Raw genomic sequence first — 8,321 nt, 5'->3', positions numbered from 1 at the left:
TCTCTCTCTCTCTCTCTCTCTCTGTGGGGTCAAATAATTCAAGTTCCCCTAGAGGCCTGGAGAACTTCTGTTGTGTAATCGGGATGCGGCGTTTTTTGTTGATTTTCTTTTTGCATTGACAGCGCGTTTATGTATTTGGTTGTGTTGTGTGTATTTGCAGCACGTTAACTGAATGGCGAGCACGTGTTGTCAAATTTCTGAAGTTGTTTTCTTAAGTTACTTGTGTTTTGTCTATTCACATGTTTTTTCTTAAGCTGCAGGGCATTTGGCCCTGTCGGTCACAGCACTCAGAGTTTATTTCACACGTGTTTTTGTTCAAAACAAAGAACTAATTAAGGTACATTGTATATTTTTTATTAAACAAGCAGATCCGACCAGGCAATCTGATTGGTCAACTAGACAGGCTTTTAGAACATGTGAAGTTTGTGGATGTACAGGTGATAAATCTGTCAATGGTAAAACAAGTTTTTCAGCAGATGTCTTAGTTATTACAAGATCAAGCTAGCAAAGCAGTTTTGTGTTTATATGTAAAATAAATGCTGCCTGTTTAGGGTAGTTTGCTACATATCTTGCTTGTAAACTAGCTCCTAGCAAAGACAAACCAGCCCCTTTCTCTTAACCAGCACCACCTGCAGGACGTGCACAGAAGACAGCAGGACGGACTGATTCTGACTGATGTCTGCGTTCTGCATTCTTTCTGAACTTCACTCAGTGTAATGTAAGGAATAGGATTTAGGGACCAATCTGTATTTATGGAATGGACCACCGGAGGAAAATATGGGAGGGTCATGTCTTTTTAGTCTTTGTTGAGGGGAAAGTCATCCAACTTTTTATAGTCTGGGGAAGGATCACCCAACCTTTGTATTCATGAAAACAGCAACATTTTAAAGTGGCTTGTTTGGTGCATATTTTTCCATGTAGCTCCATGTAGCTCTCAGTCTCGCCTCCCATCGCTAGCAGATGCCCCCCCCCCCCCCTTTAGTCAGCCAGACAATTTGAGCTGTAGAGACCGTCCAATTTCCCAAACTGAATAAATCCAGCCCGCACATATAAACACAAAACTAGTAGTTCCCTTGTGTTGTTACTAAGACATCTGCTGAAAAATGATTTTATTCAATAGCATGATTGCCATAATGTTTAGCTGAAGAACATAAAAATCACCTAGGTAGTATTAGATCATAACACAAGTTATCTAAAGATACTTTACAGTTAGAGTAGGTCTAGACCACACTCTATAATTTAAAGGACCCAAAAATTCTAGTAATTCCCCCAAGAGCAAGCATTTAGTGCAACAGTGGCGAGGAAAAACTCCTTTTTTGGAAGAAACAGATGGCAGCTAGTCATGTATGTCACTGTTTTATAAAAACCAATGGCTGTCTGTATATCTTTGCCAAGCGCAAACCAGAACAGAAGGGAACTTTCCCAATCATTTTGGAGGGTCATAGAAAATTACATTATTGGCCAAGAGAGGGTCAAGACTTCTTAGACTAAAGACCCAAAACTCCTCCAATAGCCCCTTAAATTAAAAATGAACAGTCCCTTAGCACATTGACCATACACAAACTAGGTTTTGATCTAGGGTCTTGTTTCTACTCGTGTCGTGATCTGTTATTCGTTCTTCTTTATCATATACTAATACATTTCTCAACTCTAAGTTAGTTTGTTTAGGTTGAAATTTTGTTGTTCTAAGAAAAATAGGATTTGGAGCAGTTAGTAACAGAGCAAATGACTTGTTAAATACAGTTTTTGCAGCACTAATGAAGTGAGTGTGATCCGATGCGTACATCTCCTCCATCACAGGCTGCTGTTACAGCTCTGAGGCCTGCAGGAAGACGTGCTGGTGCAATCATCATTAAGCATGGAAGCTGCATATGTGACTAAAGGAGCTCGCCTTCCAAGCCATTAAACTGCATTCCAGCTCCGGGGGAACTTCGTCGCCACAGAGCTTTCTCTCCGCAGTGGCCGCTGCCGCCTCTGCACACTTTAGGCGACACTCACAACAAACTCCATCCACACGAGCTCTTTAGAGACTCCATTAGAGCAAAGAAAGACACCATTTGTGAAGACACGATGTATATTGGAGAGTTAATCAAGCTGCTTAATTTGCCGGGGGCCCATTACTCACTGTGGCTTATTGTGCGGTCAAGAAGACAAACGGAGCGCATTGCAAATAGACACAATGCACCTTTAATCTTCCCAGGGCAGGCGAGAAGCAACAAACTACCTGCCAATCACATAAATTGCGACATGGTTTTTCATTAAAAGTTCAAGAAGTCTTCAGTGTTGGCAAACAGCCTCAGAGCGTCCATCTGCTAAACTGTAAATGTAAATAGACTGTTCTTATATAGCGCTTTCCTAGTCTCAACAACTACTCAAAGCACTTTTACATAGTACAGGAACCATTCACATGCATTCATACACTGTGGCTGCGGCTGCTGTACAATGTGCCACCTGCTCATCAGATAAACACTCACACACATTTACATTCTGGGGCAACTTAGGGTTCAGTGTCTTGCCCAAGGACACTTCGACATGGGAAGCAGGGTCAGTAATCAAACCAGCAACCTTCCGATTGGCAAGCGACCATTCTACAACTGAGCCACAGCCACCCCACACATCCCCTGGTAAACAAACAACTATTTTGCTTTGCCTACGTTGTGCCTCTTAGAACCATTAGACTTTTAAATTTAATCTAGCAGGCAACCCTTGTCAAACCGCAAACACAATTATGGTTTAAAAAACGTATCCACCGGTAAGGCTGTCCCTCATAAATAATCACATCCATGGGTTAAAGTGATTAGCAGTGTGGAGGAGACATGTGGTGGCCCCATGCAGAGCTTGCCCCCCCGGGTGGGAGATAAAGGTGGGAGAAGATGGTTGTCATTATCTCCTTTTCTGTTTTCACCATCAGCAGTTTTGAGGGACAGTGAAGAACCAAACTCCAACCAACTTTTCCTATATTCTCTCCCAGGTCTTGAATGCAAACCTCCCGGGACTGTCACTGCTCGCTATTCTTCTTCTACCTCTCGCTTAGGTAATGTTGGCTAGTAGAAACAAAATGTGGGAGAAAAGTGATGAAGTTGCCATAGAAGTTGTTTTTTTTCCTTCTAGTGATTTGTTTGCTAATGCTGCTACTTTCACAGCTGAGATCCATTTCTGGCTGATGTCATTCAGGCCCAACAATGAAGTGAAACACAGCTGTAAGGTGCCCCTAACTGTCTGCTTAATAAAGGAAGAGTCTCTAGCCCATCATATCCCAGCACAGTTTCCCCTCTCCCCTTTTCTGACAACCATCCTGAATGCAACAGTTGCTGTGTGTATAATAAACAAGAATAATGCAGATAGGAAGTATTCCAACTAGCTTTTGTTACAACTGAACATACTGGTGGTGCACTATTTTGTGGTGATACTGAATATATATTAAACTTCTACCAGTTTTATTCTATAGAAATTGACCTCTTTTTGCAACCAGTGGAGTCGCCCCCTGCTGGAAATTAGATAGAATGCAGCTTTAACTTACTTCCGCAATGGCTTCCCTTTTCAGGCCTGGAAGGTTTGTCCATTACTTCAGCTATGGGTTAGTCTCAGTCTCGGATAGTAGCCTAAGTGATTATTTCCAAATGTGACTCTTACAAAAACTGAGATTGCAGAATATATTCAGGCTTTTTAATCCTCCCTTTTTTCTCTGCTGCATTGATACTGGAATGTCTTATTTCAGCATCTTGATGAAGTTGTGGTCTATCAGCTAGAAATTAGAAAGTTTAATCAGTGGAAAGCATGATGTGTGCGGCATATGTGGTCAAACCGTCATAGATTACTATTCATTCGGGCTATCTCCGAGACATGGCCCAACTGAACGTGTCAGCTAAGTGCCGCTGGATCACATGCTGGAAATTGCCTGAACGTCCACTTCTGACAGGATATTAACCCGCTGACACAAAGGCCTGTTCAGCTGACACAGAGCTCCACCTCTGCTACTCCCTGCTGTAATTGAGATCCCCCTCTCTCTCTCTCTCTCTCTCTCCATCTTTCCCTCTGTGTCATTCTTCTTTGAGGGTGCGATGGACCACAACTTCATCAAGATACTGAAACAATACATGCCAGTATCAATGTAGCAAAGAAAAAAAGAGGATAAAATGCCTGATTGTATTCTGTAATCACAGTTTTATCCATAATAATAATAATAATCACTTAAGAATACAAACCGAGACCGAGACCAACCCATAGACGAAGTAATGAACGAACCTTCCAGGCCAATGCGTGAAGCTAATGCGGTAGTGCGTTAAAGCTGCATTCTACCTACGTTTCAGCAGGGGGCAACTCCACTGGTTGCAGAAAGAAGTCAGTTTCTATAGAAGTCTTTGAGAACATGAGCCTACTTCTCACTAGATTTATTAGCTCAGTAAACATGATCATAATGAGTTTATGGTCCTAATTGCTAGTTTCCCGTCTCCTTCAATAACCGCTAATGTAGACCTTTTTTTTGGGTGTCCACCTTTTCATCTTAAACTTTGACCAAACTTTGACTTTGACCAAAGTTAATTGGAACAGTTTGGTTGCCTGATTCTGGCAACTAAGCTAGCTACTGTAGCATCAACTGGTAACTTAAGAGAAAGTCTGCAGATTTTCTGTTTTGCCATACATGAAGATGAACGTTTAAATAGCAAATGCACCTGTGCCCATTTGTGCGCCCATAGGTGTGCTGGTCTTACAGGGTGGTGTGTTCAGGTGAATTCTGGGAGTATTGCTATCTTGAGGCCGCGGGAAGTGTTAGCTCAATATCTAGAGGTATACTCCTCGACGCAAGGGGCCTGGGTTCAACTCCGACCTGTGACCCTTTACTCCAGGTCATGCCCACTCTCTTTCCCCTTTCATCTTCAGCTGTCCTGTCAGTAAAGGCCTAAAATGCCCAAAATATTCTCCAGCTCCACTGTATGACTCACGTCAGAAGGGTTGAAATAGGAAACTTTCCCTTTTAGCATTTAGTTTAGCCCAACGCCATTGCAACCATAAACAATACTGGCTTAGCTGCATCATCCCGCCCAGCTCCACCATCTCATCCAAGATCGTCATGTATGGGATCAAAAGATAAAAGATGCCAACGTCCTAATTGCCAAACTCAAGGCTTCAAAATGGCCGTCCGCAAACCAAATGGTGACATCACTGCTGCTATGTCCACTGTTTTTACATTCTACGGCTAGAACAATCACTGAACACTGCTGTGTTGACGATGACATGACCACTTTGTGCATGAGCAAACTGCTTTCAAACATGTTGTGTTTGATTTGTTTTACATACTGCAGTGGTTCTTCTTCCTTCTTTCTTTCTGCTTAAGAAAATTGGGTCAGCAGCACATCAAAACTTTCACGATGCCAAATTGCAAAGCTTTCATGTTTTTGTGGAACGCTGTTGCCGTGGTGAGGCAGACTATGTGCATGTTTTGCCAAGCTGTTGTAACAACTTCCTGTGTTATGGCAACATCTACACACTTATATTGAGTCATAGTCATAGCACCACACGGGAATCAATCAATCAATCAAAATTGATTTATATAGCACTTTACAGCAACCAGCAGGTATCCAACGTGCCTCACATCGGAAACCAAGAGTGAAAACACATATACAGTAGAAACAGTGAACATAGAAAACAGTAAAATCAGAAAAGATTACAAATTAACAGAAGAATGAAATTGTCACACCACTACTACTTAACACACTAACAGTGATGTTTTGAGTTTGGACCTAAAAAGAGCGACATCTGTAATAGTGTGAATATCAGGGGGTAATTTGTAATTTGAGTCTCGGGGAACCCCACCGTTTATACCTGGACCGTGGTACTTCTAAACCTCGCTGATTTGAAGACCGCAGTAACAGTTGTGCTCCAGAACAAACAAGTACTTTGAGTCCAGACAGTTTAAATCCTTAAAAACAAACAATGAAATCTAAAAATCCATTCTAAAAGGCACAGGGAGACAATAGGGTGTAGAGAACAGGAGTGATACGTCTAGATGTATTTGTTAAAAAGCGTGCAGCACCATTTTGCACGAGTTGAAGACGTGAGATGGACGTCTGATTCCGATCAACATAGAGAGCATCACAGTAGTCCAACCTTGGACTAATAAAAGCATGAATGGCCTTTTCTAGATCAGGAGGAAGGAAGGAAGTCAGGCTTGTGTTACAAAGATGATCCGATTTACATGAAATTAACATGTTGTGGTCCAGACATGACATACAGCAACATGATGTATAAGTATGTATAACTGTATAGTGAGTGTTCTCTAATGTGATACATCTTTGCAATATGTGATTTCCAGTGCCACGCACTCCACCCAGGAGATAATGGCTAGCTCGTGCTCGCAGGGTTAGAAAATCCACAACTGCCGTCCTTCGAGTCCCCCAACGCTATTTATATTTACACTATATTGTCACTAAAAAGAACTTGAAGTACCATGTTGAGAAGGCGGAACCCAACCCAAACATTAATATTTGTCTAAACCTGGCCCGACCCATTGTGGTCTGGTTGCCACATCCCAAGTGTAGATCTGTTTCAGATCCTGAGACAGGACTGACAGAAGGCAGTGTAAAGAAGTAGAATGAAAGTCTGTCGGATAAGTCAGCTGCAGGTGTCTGTGCAGATCTCCTACGAGGGTGCAGGAAGAAAAAAAAATAGATCTCATGAATGCACACAGCAATCACTGTGATTTGGCTCGCAGGCAGCAGACCTGCTCATCTCAATATATTTCAATTTGATTTAAATATATTTAAATACCTGAATCCTACCCTGTGGTTGATTTGCATGACTGGGACAGAGGATACATATCTTTAAGGACTAAAGGGGGAGGATGGGGACTCCAGGTGACTCTGCTGTGGGCTTGACGGACAGCTTAGTGTCATGTTCTAATGACAATTATTCAGGGAAATTAGAATAGATCTCCATAAAGATTGATCCAGTCAGTAATTACTGCCTGAGGATAGAAGAAAAGTGCTGGAGTGCAAACTCCTGTCATGTATTAGCTAAGAAGTATGCTTGTATAACAATTTCCAGCTTAGGTGATATCAGGATGAAATACTGAAAGGATTTACACCTGTAACAGGGATAGAAACTTTCAGAAAATGTTACAGATCCCAGAGATTAAAACACTTTAAAAGCAATACATTGCCATGACCAGTTTCAAATGATATCGTACAATAGATCCCTTTAAGTAGTACTTTCGGGACACAAAATACCGCATACAGGGATAGATAAGTGGAATACATAACAATTAGAGTGCATTACTTTTCATACCTATATGTGCGGATGGTTCATGAATCTAGCCTTTTTAAAGAGGCATGGAGGTGGAATTATGGGCACTTATTTAACTCCTCTGTTCAAAATGCGGACAACACATTTCTTTTTAAATCTGCGATATTAGAAAGTTTTTAGATAAACTGGTTTTATGTCGAGTATAATTGTGTCTTGTGGTTTTGTCTTGTGGTTTTTGTGTGTTAAATTGACAACGAGCAGAAGACTGAAGGCGAGTAACATTAGGCGCGAAATAACTAAACTAGTGTAAGACAACTTATTCCATCTGTGAAATCTTATTCCGTGTTTTGGCATTTCATTCTTATCTTATTCAAAAGCAGCACAAACTTTGGTCTTTTTGAGTGTTTATGGTCAGAACTGGCCAGATGTCCATTCCAAGATGGAGGCAGCAAAGAAGCATCTCACAAGCCAGAGGAAATATCCAATATATGCTGTATATATACAGTGCCTTGCGAAAGTATTTGGCCCCCTTGAATTTTTTGACCTTTTTTCACATTTCAGGCTTCAAACATAAAGATAAATAACTAATTTTTTTGTGAAGAGTCAATAACAAGAGGGACACAATTCTAAAGTGGAACAAAATTTATTGGATATTTTAAACGTTTTTAACAAATAAAACACTGAAAAATTGCGCGTGCAAAATTATTCAGCCCCTTTACTTTAGTGCAGCAAACTCTCTCCAGAAGTTCAGTGAGGATCTCTGAATGATCCAATGTTGTCGTAAATGACTGATGGTGATAAATAGAATCCACCTGTGTGTAATCAAGTCTCCGTATAAATACACCTGCTCTGTGATAGTCTCAGAGGTCCGTTTAAAGTGCAGAGAGCATCCTGAAGAACACGGAACACACCAGGCAGGTCCCAGATACTGTTGTGGAGAAGTTTAAAGCCGGATTTGGATACAAAAAGATTTCCCAAATTTTTAAACATCCCAAGGAGCACTGTGCAAGCGATAATATTGAAAAGGAAGGAGTATCAGACCACTGCAAATCTACAAAGACCTGGCCGTCCCTGTAAAC

The 8,321-nt window shown here is 41.3% G+C and overlaps 1 protein-coding gene across 1 annotated transcript in view; it reads right to left on the bottom strand.

Annotated features, from left to right (window-relative positions):
• The window catches only part of fhit (fragile histidine triad diadenosine triphosphatase), a gene marked incomplete in the record, with an annotated part of 456,026 nt that overhangs the window by 153,123 nt on the left and 294,582 nt on the right, over positions 1 to 8,321 (bottom strand).

The sequence above is a fragment of the Etheostoma spectabile genome, chromosome 4 (genome assembly GCF_008692095.1).
Source record: "Etheostoma spectabile isolate EspeVRDwgs_2016 chromosome 4, UIUC_Espe_1.0, whole genome shotgun sequence".
NCBI classification, from domain to species: Eukaryota; Metazoa; Chordata; class Actinopteri; order Perciformes; family Percidae; genus Etheostoma; species Etheostoma spectabile.
This window is presented reverse-complemented; position numbering and strand designations above follow the sequence as displayed.